At 41.1% G+C, this 13,419-nt stretch overlaps 1 long non-coding RNA gene across 1 annotated transcript; it reads right to left on the bottom strand.

Annotated features, from left to right (window-relative positions):
* Positions 1 to 3,093: 3,093 nt before the first annotated feature.
* On the bottom strand, positions 3,094 to 4,127 carry LOC141924970 (uncharacterized). Its single transcript, XR_012623713.1, has 2 exons — positions 3,793 to 4,127; positions 3,094 to 3,383 (listed from the first exon to the last, which is right to left on the bottom strand). It is a non-coding gene; the product is annotated as an uncharacterized LOC141924970 (long non-coding RNA).
* Between the last annotated feature and the right edge of the window lie 9,292 nt (positions 4,128 to 13,419).

Genomic DNA, 13,419 nt, shown 5'->3' with positions numbered 1-13,419 from the left:
GATTGGATCAGTGGGCCAACATTAACGGGATGAGCTTCAACAAGGCCAAGTGCCAGGTCCTGCACTTGGGCCACAACAACCCCATGCATCGCTACAGGCTTGGGGAGGTGTGGCTGGAGAGCTGTCTGGAAGAAAAGGATCTGGGGGTTCTAACTGACAAGCAGCTGAGCATGAGCCAGCAGTGTGCCCAGGTGGCCAAGAAAGCCAACGGCATCCTGGCTTGTATTAGAAATAGTGTGACCAGCAGAAGTAGGGAGGTGATAGTCCCCCTGTACTCTGCACTGGTGAGGCCACACCTTGAGTATTGTGTCCAGTTTTGGGCTGGAATGAGTGCAGAGCAGGGCAGCGAAGCTGGTGAAGGGCCTGGAGAACAAATCCTATGAGGAGCAATTGAAGGAGCTGGGACTGTTCAGTTTGAGGAAGAGAATGCTAAGGGGAGACCTCATCACTCTCTACAACTACCTGAAAGGGCATTGTAGAGAGGTTGGTGTTGGTCTCTTCTCACAGGTAATGAGTGACAGAACAAGAGGGAATGGCTTTAAACTGCAACAGGGGAGGTTCAGACTGGACATTAGGAAAAAATTTTTCACAGAAAGAGTGGTCAGACAGTGGAATAGGCTGCCCAGGGAAGTGGTAGAGTCACCATCCCTGGATGTGTTTAAGGGTCGTTTAGATGAGATGCTGGGGAATATGGTGTAGGGGAGAACTTTGTAGAGTAGGGCTGATGGTTGGACTCGATGATCCCAAGGGTCTTTTCCAACCTGAATGATTCTGTGATTCTCTGATTCTGAGCTGCTTTATAGATTTGCTGGTACAAACAGTGTGAATGGCAAGCCTGTAATATAGCATATTCCTTTCAGAAAGTCTGAGTTCTCCCCGGAAACAGAGTAAAGCTCTGCATTCCCCACAGGGAAAATGTAATTCTCCTTTTATTGAAATAGTAGAAGTAGGATCATATAGCTGTCTTTTAATTATACAGTGTGCAGTGGTTGATATTAGGTGAATTGATTGCACTATGTTCCTGAGCAGGCATTTTTCCTAAGGGCTGAATTTTATCCTTCATTACTTAAAGCATAGTTTACAATCAAAGTTGTGATTCACAGGGCCTTTTCCGCAGAGGTCCACCCTAGCCAGCCAGTCCCCAGCCCATATCGTTGCAAGGGGCTCATCCTTCTCTAGTGCATGACTTTGTGCTATCCTTGAACTTCACAAGATCGCTGTTGGCCCTTTAGTCTCTCTGGGTCCCTCTGAACGGCAGCTCTGTCCTCAAGCGTATTGACAGGTTCTCTCCAAATCAGTGTAAACTGCAAAGAACTGAAATATCTTTAACCAAAGATAGGAATTGGGCTCCTGCCACTCTACCACACCAGTTATGACTCAAGTCCACATGACTCAAGTCCACAAGGTCTTATGTTTCTCCCCAGTAAGTTCTCAGTAGACACTTGTGCCTCTGAAGATGCCCAAAGTGCTGCCATCTTCCCCTGGAGTCTCTCCTGCACCTACATCTGGTCAGACTATGGGAGCAGCTGTCCCTCTGCCCACCACCCTGGTGGAGCCCCACAGGAGATATTACTGGGCACAAAGCTTGCACGGGCCACTGCAGCTGAAGCAAACTGCCACATTCACTTGAAAACAGCAGCAGCATCCAAGAAGACGCAGTTTTCATTTTGTAATATCTCAGAACCTCAGTCTAAATGTGTTAAAAAGATTTTGTTTGGGATTTAGTTGATTTGTCTTCATACCATTTCTGCCTGAGCACGACTGGTCTTCCAGTGCAGCTCTGTAACTACTGAAACCAGTGAGTATTTCATCACTAGTCAGACTCTGGTGCCATTGAAGTCAGTGAAGAACTTTTGCCCTTAAAAGGATTACCATTCGCACCTAACAGTGACTCTATATATCATCTAGTTTAACATTTGAAAGGAAGCCAGTGGAAGAGTAAAGTTTCCGCTGTTACGGTCTACTCAATTTATACTCTGCAGACTCTAATTAAAAAAAGATAACACAAAATTCCCTTTCGTAAAGAAGCATCATGTAGAGTTTTCTAATACATGAAGTGGAATAATTCATATGCTATCATGTGGGGGTTTTCCCCTTGTTTCTGTATAGTCTCTGCAAGTCAGGATACAGTAAGTTGTTATGTTTTTAATTTATTCATTGACTCAGAAGATTGGGGTGAGGAGTGAAGCAAACACTTACTGTAAAGAAAGTGAGATCCAGATCCTCATTAGAGTATATATGATAGATTTGTTCATAGATTTTCTGTTTACTCCCAGAAGAAAGTGGTTAGCTCTTTCTGAGTTTACAGAAAAGTCTCAGCCTCTTGACTTCCAGCCTATCTGTTCCCCTGGCGTTCAGCTCCTAGACTTGTTTCCAATGAATGCTGCTGGACTGTGAGAAGCTCTTAATGAAAACCTAAAGTCTCACACAAAGGAAACATCTCAGCAGCTGACTGAGTCTAAACATGGTTGAAAATAAGCCAGGAGAATAACAGGAAGCAGTTTTAAAGTTCTAAACATTGATCTACTCAAAGCTTACAATAACTCTCCTTACACTTACAGTAGACTGTGGTTCTGTTCCCCACTTAGTGTTTATTTTAAAGAATTTTTGTGGCCTACAAAAAAAATCTTTGCTGGTGTTGAGACAGATTTTTTTTTTCTATTTCAACAGCAAATGCGAGATTTCACAGCTCTTTTATCACATTATGAAAGTCCCCCTATGCTGTGCATCATGATCATGCAGACACAAGGAACTGAAGCTTACCAGGTTACCCAAGCACAGCTGAAGGAACAGAGTGTACTAAAAATACATGTATACACTCTACAGTTACATATGTGCACACAGATATTATGTTGTTTTGCAAGATGGAAAAGAAAAATCTTTTCACCAAATGAAAACACTGAAAATGAAATGACAACAGCAGCAGATGCTAAAGCAAATCATCTAATTAAGATGATTTCATCAACCATTTTAAAAGACATTTAGAAAAGCAATATATTACTAAGTCACCAGAAGAAACGTTGATTATGCTTGCATGTATAGGCACAATAATACTCTAGCTGAAGCTGCCCTTTCAAGCATGAAAACAACTGATACTTTCAAAACTGTTTATTTTTTTTATCCAGCTGTGCTTCACATCCTGCTAAGGAAAAGTATACACATTAAAAAAATTCTTAAGAACTATAACCCACAGCCAGGAAGATACAATTCAAATCCACAGAAGTTTTGTCTGGGTCAGGATGGCAGAATGACTTCCATGCAGCATGGAGAATAGCTTCATTCTGACATCAGGAGGAATTTCCAAACCAATTTGCAAGCATGGGGAACCTCATTTTCACCTTGTATTCTTTTCATGGGTGGGCCAAATTCTGTCTCAACAAAATCTAAATCAAAAAGCCAGAATGAAGACTGAACAGTACAATAAAAATCTGCATTTTAAATCTAATATTGACTGAAAATCAAAATCAAAATGCAGAACTTTGTCCTGGTCCCTTAGAGTAATGTTATTCTAAACTACCTTCCCCTCCTCTTATGTTTGCTTTTCCTTTCAGATATACTGTAGAGTGCAGTATTGGGTTTTACTATTCAGTGTTGTTCTTACGGTAAAACATTTAGTGTGGGAGAGGTGCATATACACCACATATATTCAGCTTCCCCTTTCGCTGGGATTTATAGCAAGGAGCATGCCTTCATGCCACTTGTGGAATTTTTGTTCCCTGCTGTTGCTGTCTTTATTTTAAAATGGCTTCTGGATAAAATAGTAGGCATTCAGTAAGAGAGTCAGATAGATACCTCCACTCTCTTCTTTCTATTCTCCATGAGATCCAGTTCCTACTGGACTTCATACTGGGCAGTTTCATTTCTCAACGGCCTCTTGTTCTTCTTGTTTTCTTTGCTTGTTGTAATTGCTTCTGTAAGAAAGTACCTTTACTGCTTCTAAAGCAGTCTGCAAAAGCACATTACACTTTCGAAGTAAAAGAAAAAAGATTTTTAATGCGAATGTTACATTAAAGGGTAATAAATCTGAGTGTTCTCTATGTTCTTTTAATCCATCTTCATGCCCTGTTTAGCTTTGTCAGGTTTCCTTTTATTTAATTCCACCTTCCTCAAAGCAGGACATTACAACTTCGTCCCATTAGAGAAAGATGACTAAACTCCTTCTATCAGTGGCGTCGGTCCTAAAGATTTCAGGAGGAGGTTTTTCCCTCTCAACTTGGCCCCACTGATTGACTACCAGTACAAAAGACTGTTGGGGGGGTTTTTTGCATCTTTGCAGAGTAGTTAGTCACAGCATGAGTGAGTAAGCAGTCTCTTCCTAACACCCTCAGCAGGTGGTAGCTTACAGGTGATGCTGGGGAAGAAAAGCAAGCACAGAATTAACCTAACTAGCTGGGGCAATGAAAGAACTGCAACGCTTAGTGTAATAAGGTAAAGCAGAGCTTCAGGAACAGGATTTGGTTTTCACAGATGGCACTGTCTGACCATAAAATTCCTCTGTAAGAAGCTCAACTGAACTTCTCAACAGATTTGCCACATGGTCAGGGCTCACTTGCATGTTTTTGTATGGATGTTTTTCAGATGGAAATAAAACCATCTTGAGAAAGTTTCTATTTATCCCTCTTCCTTCCTGAATCGGTTTGGCAGCAAATGCATTAAGCAGTAATAAACCTTGAATGGAAAGACACTAAAATGATGTTACAACAGTGGGCGCTACTTAGAAATATTACTAATATCAGTTATTTACAGAGGTTACCTCAGTGACAATGTGGAACAAACAAGCAGATGCTGACAACGTTAGAGCTCAAGCAAAATGTTTCCTCTTTCTACAGACAGATAGTTCCTTTGACACTTTCATGTCCACTGACACTACAGTAGCTTTTTCTTAAGACCCTGAAGGTAATCACTGCACTCACAAGGACTGGCAAACCTGAAAACCTGCTGTAAATCAGAAGACCTCACAGAGACAAGTTCTCAGAGCAACACCACCATTCTTTTGGTGAAGGTGATTAGATTTTGTCAGAGGAAGCGAACTTGAGAGCTATTCTCATTTTCATCAACGGGGAAGTGAGGCATCCAGAAGACCCTCTTGGTGCTGAGAACGACAAAGATATTATAACTGTTATTAAATACTTAAATTGGTGTTCAAGGCTGCCATTGTTCCAGTCACCATAAAAAGCCATCACTAAATCATTATTTTGTCATTAAAAAATCACAGGTATATAAAGGGTCGAGATAAGCCATTTCCTTCAAAATACATCAGAGACAAGGAACACCTGAATATTTAAATACCCTAAGTCCATTCATTTGAAACAGTGACATCAAAAGTACTAAATATTTATACCAGATGGAGGGAAAGAAATTGTGACTGGGGGCTCAGACATGATAGATGCGTCGTGGCAGACTGTCACAGCTGTGAGGCAGGGCTTCTTTTCTGACTAACTGCTCCCTTGCATTTTTCAGCTGATTAACGAAAACCAGTCTACAGTAGAAAAATGTGAGAGTCAGCCACTGTACCTGCCATCTATTGTGAGTGGATATTTTGGAATATTGGTACACAGCAGTGGTGGATGGCTTCTCACAGAGAGGAAGAACCCTTCTCTAAAAGTAATTCATGGTGGATGTTCAGATGGGAGTTTCCTAGCTCAGGAGGAAAGTTAAACTCTTTCTCTGCTACCGTAAGAAAGTATGTTAGCTACATCCCTAGCTGCAGTTAATTTCTTTCAGTAAAGAAAAATTCAGCTGCAACTACTGGAATTGGAATTTTGACAAAACATTGATTTTCAGATGAGCATTGTTTTTCATTGTTTCTTCTTCACATGGACATTTCAACTAAGCCCTGACATTTATATTAAAACTTAAGATTTACATTTGAAAATCCAATGTTTTCATCCAAAAATTGTGTATGTATTTCTTAAACAAAACCCCACACCTTCTACAGAAAAAAAATAATGCAGTCCTATATCTTCATGGTAAATAGATGTTCTGTTAATTCTGAGTTAATGTCATTAAACTGGAGTTTCTGGATGACTGTGCTAATCCTCATTTAAATAGATTATGAGGTCACATCACAAAAATGAAACTGGTTAGAATGACTAAAATCTCAGAATTATTAGCATATTTCTCACACAAATTACCTATAGAACCTCCAGTTTGTCTCACTGCCAGTTGATACAAGCTACCTTTGTACAGACTTGAATAACCCAGCAAAGCAGAACTGTTGCAGCGTAACCTTTAGTGCTGGTCTGAAAGATGAGAGGATGAAACTTGTCCCCCTTGCTATGTTCTTCACAAGTGTCTTCAAAGAGAGTGACATTTCATAGACCTTTGATTGTACACCAGCTGGATCACAGACCAGGCCTGCTCATGCATTTACAGCCAGAAGTAGGAATCTCCTCATTAATTATGATGACTCCACAACTAGGTTGGACAGTAGCTGGGCAGTGTCTATGGTGGGTCCTACAGCATTAGAAGTTTATGCTGGACTCTCCATTGAAAACCTGAAGCTGAGCACAAAATAAGGGTGAGACATTAGAGGAAGAAAAGTTACCCTGGAAAGTGGAGAGATAATGTGATAAAGCTCCTTTTTCGTTTAGTGGTGAAGGAGGTGTTTGTGGTCTGTGATGAGAAGTGTTTTGGGGTTGTGTGCATATTTAGCAATGTTTTTTATCTGTATGAACACATGTGACAGCCAAAGCCCTGTATATTTGTTGCAGCAGAGGTAGAAAAGCACAAGCCCTACCATTTCCTCCCCTATAGAGCTGGCATTTGTGTGGTTGAGGCACTTGAGTGGAGATAGTCTGATCTAAAGATGCTTGGGGCATTACTGTGAAGGTCAAAAGAAAGAAATCTGTTATTCTTTTTGCTCACATATGTGTGAAGCTGGTTCCCATAAACTGTGCTATAAAAGTTTTCTTGACATCTTTCACCCAGAAATACAAAGCCCTGTTGCCTGTTTTTCCTCTTTGTATAAGATTACACAAAGGTAAGCTTTGCTTTCGTTGTTAGCCAACTGTAGATCTGTTGTGGTTAACATCATGCCACACCTCAACTGAAAGGTTTTGTGGAGAGTCAGACTGTTTTGGCATGGGCTCATGATTTGCTTCCAGTTGCTTGGAGCTCTGGCAGTGTATACATACTCCAAGAAAAATTACAGCAAATAGGTGAAGAAGAAGATGTTGCACAGGTCATCCACAACTACACAGTGAGATGAGCTGGAAGTCATTGCCATACCACAAGCTGTTGGCAGACTGGGGCCTTCTCACAGCCCTCAGGAGCTTGTCTGACTTGCTGGCAGAATGAATCCACTGAAATTGCATAGCCTGGTTCCTGTAAAGCTTTTCTTAAAAAGGGAAAATTTTGGGGCTGGAGTTCCAGGGTTAGAAAACCAAGCCAATCTGCATTATATATTTTAGACAATATATCTGAACCAGATTTGCATATTTTACCTTTTTCTCACTCATTTCTCTCCTACCTATCCCTTTTGGCTCAAATAAATCCGTAAGCCATGGAGCAAAAACTGCATATGGGTAGCCAGCTGGACATCCTGAGCACTCTAGGACCTGATGAGGGGTAACTAATATATGAGATGCAGGGAAGAGATGCTGACCCTTTTTGCAGTCTCTTTGGCTTTCATGGAGGTAGTGGATACTTAGCAATGCAGCCTTAGCAGGCTCAGGATTACAACTGAGTGAATAAAGAGTAAAGGTTCAAAAGTCTGCCCAAACATCACATGAATTAGCCATGTTCCTCTCCATGACATTATAAGACTTTCCATAAGACTTGCATAAATGTCAGCAGAAAGTCTATTTAAGGTTGAATTTCACAGCATATGCTCAAGTACTCATCTACTGAGATCAAAAGTATTACTATTTCTCAAAACGCACTATTTCTCAAAGTGAATTGAGTACCTTCATTCACTATTTTTGTGGACCACAGCAACTGGACAGTAGTCTTTAAGCCTTAAGCACCTCAGAAATTTCCCATAAACTTTCAATCTAATTTAGATTCAGTCTTTGTCTTTGCGGTTTGACATATTAAAGCTCAAACAATTCCCACCAAGGTTCTGAGATGAAAGTGATGTCTGGCACATTTGCTCATTGTGAAAGAAGTAAAGCTTGAAATAAAAATTTCGATGGAAATCACCTGGAAATGAAATTCTCTTCCCCAGGTATAAACCTCTTAGGTACTCCTTCAAGTGCACACTGATTTTTTTGTTCTCTATCAGAAGAAATACATAGCAACAAACCAAACCAACCCATGCTTCTGTAATGCTCAAGGAAAAACAAATTCATGAAACATAAACCTTTTCAAAACAAGTAGCTCTACAAAATACGCACCTCCCTCTAGTGAGAATATGGGAGAAGAAAGAAAACTGAGAGATGTTATTCACATCATTTAATGTTTTCCTGTAAGTGACTGCTGAGGTGATCACAGAACAATCTATACAGAATATGGTTTTGGTATCCACAATGTATTGTTTGAAAACATCTGTCTAGTGTGTTAAAGTAATGAATAAGTTTGAGGAAACAATATGACGAAAAGAGGTTAAAATCTTCTAATAAGTTAAGTGAAAAATAGCTCATTTAGAAACTTGTAAAATCTGTTACAGTTAAGATCCTTGTTAAATCCTCTTAGCCTATATGGCTACATAATGGCCTAACACAAAGGATATACCTACTTTAATTTAAGATCATATTTATAGTGTTAAGCACAACTTAGTATGGGTTCAGGGAATTCAAGCACATAAGAAAAATATTAATCAAAGCCAGTTTTAGTCATGGTCAGACTCAAAAGCTAAAACCGCTTTATTAAAATTGAGAAGCTTCTTCAAATGCACACTGAACCTTGTGTGTCTTCCCCGAGTTTCAGTGGGTGAGTAACTTCACTTTACCACAACTGCCCTGAAGAGGGGGCAATAAAGATTTCAGTCTTGCTCTTTATAATGCAGTGGTAATGTAAACTAATCCTGCCACAACAAACTAGCACCACTGAGAAGAGCTGTTTGGCAGCTGCAGGCCAGTAAGTACATTGATGCATTTTTAGGAGAGTATGTGACCTCTCAGAGTGCCATACTCCAGACACAGTACAGTGCTTTCTCACAAAAGTTTGTTAGTAGGTCAGCTACAACCTCAGCAAGGATTCAGCTCACATGATTTCTTCAAAACTTTCCAAAACCAGAGAAAAAAAGTCAATCAGTTATGGCCAGCACTGAAATAATAGGTGCAGTCTTCACCACAGAAGTAATTTCTTGACGTTACTGTTCAAATACCCTGTTTCTTCCAAGGTATTCCCACTTGTCCTTTTCAAAGAATCCATGTGCCCCCTGTTTCCCTCAGCACAGAGCTACCCAATTTGTCTTTGCAATGCCAATGTCTATTATCTCAACTTGAGACACTTGAAACATACTGTACCTATTCAGAAATGCAATTAAAAACAATGAGACAAATAAAAAGCCTCAACTTGGGGCTGGAGATAAAAATCTGCTATCATAGGACGCAAGTCAACTTTACTGATTCTACTAAATGAAAAGCAGAGGGTAATTTACCACAATACTTTGAGTCAGTGGTAAGGAAAGAAATATTTCTGTACTTGGCATTTGATCTAAATTCCTATAAATAATAGCTACAGTGGTGACAGCTTATTCTCAGAGAGAAGACAGAAAGGAGAAAAGAAAACAAATGTTGCTGTTTCCTGATGAATATCCATTCTTAACTATACCATCTGCAATGCTGGCAAAAATGTTTGTCTTACCAAAATCCTGAGGACTGTTAGGATCCTTTCTCAGCACTCTGTATCGAACAAGTAACTATGATCCCTTTGGTACTTCTTCAGGCTCTGTTTTTTTGTTTGATGAAGCATGATTGGCTGATATGAAATTATTTTCTACTCAGGTTATAAGCCACATTAGAGGCATGGCTAAATCTATACTATCCTGTTAGGTCAGGTTCAAATTTTTGTTTCACTTCAGTTTACGTCTGCTGTAGCTAAGCACACAGCAGCTGTGTGCTAGTAGTGAAACTTGGGCTTGTGAGTAGAAAATCCCTTAAGAAATTATAAAAGTGATCAACAGCCACCTGGCTCGGGCCAAATCATCCAAAGTCCTCCATAAGTATCCCCGAGATCTCTCACCACCCACTATGTCTTTTCCACATCACCAGAACACATCAAACTTGGCAAAAGCAACATATGGTGAGCTGCAAGGCTGTCCTCTCATTTTCTGAGGACTTCTGTACGCATCGTATCAGGTATCGCCCTGCATGTGGGTGAGCTGTGCCGACCACTTCAAAGCTGGCACTGCACTCTCCAGTGTGCAGTTGCAGAGTGGGAAACGGTGACTGGCATCCCAGCTCCGCAGTGCAGGGAAGGGAAGCTGGCAGGGCTTGCTTTGCTCATCCTGTGGGTCACTGCCACGAGGTAGAATCAGATAGGTTTATGGCACAAGGCAGGCAACAAATACCGAGATGGTGACAGCACAGTGTTAGGGACAGAAATAAAACTGTGGGTGGTCCTAAGCCACCATGAGAATATCATACTGGCTATTTCTTTCCCAGGAAGACATCATACCTTTGTGTGTGTGAAAGAACATTGTGTGAAACCGCTGTCTATGCACGTACACCTAACAGCCAGCTAGCTCAGCTTCACACAGCTACTTCCAGCAAGGCTTTTGCATTAACATGAAATTCTGGCCACATTTTACACTCGTGTTTCACATGTGCCCCAAGGTACAAACACATTAGATCTGCAGAAGTTGTCCGCAATCTCTTGATGCTCTAAACCCTTTTTCTGCCATTTTGACTGCCTAGCAGCTCTGACGTGACCCTCCTCACCAGGATTTCAGGGAAGGAATAGGCAACCTCTAACCATGATGGCCATGGAATTTTCCCTACCCCACCAGCCCAGCCCAGTAGCAGCAGTAGAACATGAGCTAAGGAACCGCTCCTCACGCTTCTTGCAACATGAAGTGTTTGAGTGGATATCACACTCCCTCTCATTGTGATCTTTGCTGCAGCCAGCAGCATTTCATGTAGTTGCTGGGGACCTTATAGGTAATTTCCTTTCCTGGTATTTAAGGATGTTTTTCAGCCTGAATTTATTTTCTGCTGAATACAGCATGCACAAAGCTGGTGTAAGCCAGAAGATCACTCATCTACAGTGTAGATGCCACTGTTTTAGATCACCCAGATCAGCAAATTCCCCTCTGGACTGGCTCACTGCTTCCATAGGAAATGTATGCGACTGCTGCAGGATCTGATGACCTGCACATTTAAGGATGTCCAGTCCTTGTTAGCACTACCCTGCACTCTCAGAAACATCTTGATTCCTTTATGGGGGCTCCAAAACCTCTTAAACATCACCAAAACCCATCCAAACAAGTAACAGTTTATCAAATTGACAGTGTGAAAGAGTAATTTAAATCTTTGCATTAGTCCTGACAATACTGTGAATTCTCCTGACAATATTGTGAATACTCTCCAAAGAGGAGAATTTTTGTCTGTTCCATTTTGAGTAGACACAAATTCCACAGTACTGGTGTGAGCTTTGCATGGTGTGAACAAAACTAATCACTGAGAACGTGGTGATGAGGGAATACTTTTTTGCTACACACCTTGAATGGCAAAAAAGTGAAAACCATTGGTCTTAACCACTCAATAGGTGTATGATAATTCACATACCACCAGCACATAGAAAAAGGGCTTTAAGGTTTGTATATGTACAACAAACATTGGTTTTCTTTGCAAGTTACATTTTGAGACAAACTTTGCTTAATGTGTACTCAGAGTGCATTTTGTTTTCAGCCAAGTACCAAGACAAAACAAAACAACTTTTGTATGAGGACTTTTATGAAAAGTTGCTTTGGCTTTCATGTTCTATATTATTTTAAAACTGTATCTCATTGTTGCCTTCTTAAAGCAACTTCTTAGGAGTACTTAGCCTTTTAATAATTAGGTATAAAATAGAAACTAAATTGAAGTGGAGCAGTGTTTCCTAGAAGGAAGTTGCACAGAAATCAGTGCAGTGGGATTGCTGTCTTTTGCAGTTGAAACATGACAACATGTTTTTTTCTTCCCTTCCACCGCACCACCCAGAGTGTCTTGTGTTATATCTTCATTACCAGATATATAAACTGCCACAAAATGTCAAAATCCATACTCCTTTAAGGCTCACCTTGATGAGAATTTATTCTCATAGGAATTTATCTGGAATTTAATACATTATGGGAGGGAACCTCTTACCTTGTTTTCCAAGGAAATATATTAGAGGCACCAACCGACTGCTTAGAGATATTTTACAATCCTTCCACCAGTTTTTTCTGAGGTAAAGCTTGCTTTATTCTCCAGGCCATAGTTGTTGCTTCATAATTTTTTTTCTAGGAGAGAAGATGCTTGAGACCTTCCTCCTTGGATGGTTGTGGTATAACGTTTAAATTGTGTGACTCCGTGACTTTTTGGCCCACTTAAGCTCAGTTATGGTCCCAGAAGGATCAAAGTGATGCAGTGCCCTAGGACAGAAGAGGCATATTCCAACTGGGAAGCTGTTGGGTTTAAATGGCAGCTGTGGCAGACATACGGAAAATCTGCTGATGTGCTGCATAATGACTGGTATTTGTAAACTGTTTGCTGGGTCATCTGTCTGCTTCAGTCTGCAAACATGGGAGTTACACAGGGAAAATAAACCCAGCAACATCTCAGTGAAACACTGCTCACTGCGACATAGAGGGGGCTTTCATCTTCCTTCGACTCAGCTTTCACAGACATTGATAGGATTGACTGTTAGTGACTGACGGTGATATCACTCCTAATTTGGGAAAACTGGGAGCTGTCTCAGATGAGTGCCAAACCATATGTGTCTTAGGGAGAACTAATAAAGGATTTAGATGTACTTCATCCAGGAAGGGCCACGCGTGGGTGCTGGCTTCTCCCCATCCTGCTGTCTTTGTCTGCCGGCTCCCACAGGCAGAGTTCACACCTACAGACTATGTGTGTTTTCCAGTCTGCAAACAAATGAACAGGAAAGAGCAAATTATTGCTGAAGACACTGATCTGCTTTTTCTGCACCATGTCTCCCTTGTGGACGGAAGACAGTCCTGACTCAAAACTACCACATTCACTGGATGTGAAACATGGGCAGGCACCCTGTGCGCTGTGTACTGCTGCTGCCCCGTAAAGCACCCTTTGGCTTTGGTTGTGTTTGCAGTTTACCAGTAAGACTCCAGCTGGTGAGGAGATCCCAAGTCAGAGAGCAGTTGTCCCCACCTTCCTGTACACTCTCCAGCCCTGTCTCAGGGCATGAAAGGCTGCAATCTCCTCCCCAAACTGGAGGTGTTCCCTGATGTGAAACTGAGATAGATAGAAACAGAGTCACGCTGCTATAAAATGTAGCTGTCCTCAGGGAGGTGGGCATGCCCATTGCCTTTCCTCC

Source organism: Strix aluco, chromosome 6, assembly GCF_031877795.1.
Source record: "Strix aluco isolate bStrAlu1 chromosome 6, bStrAlu1.hap1, whole genome shotgun sequence".
In the NCBI taxonomy this organism is placed as follows: domain Eukaryota; kingdom Metazoa; phylum Chordata; class Aves; order Strigiformes; family Strigidae; genus Strix; species Strix aluco.
This window is presented reverse-complemented; position numbering and strand designations above follow the sequence as displayed.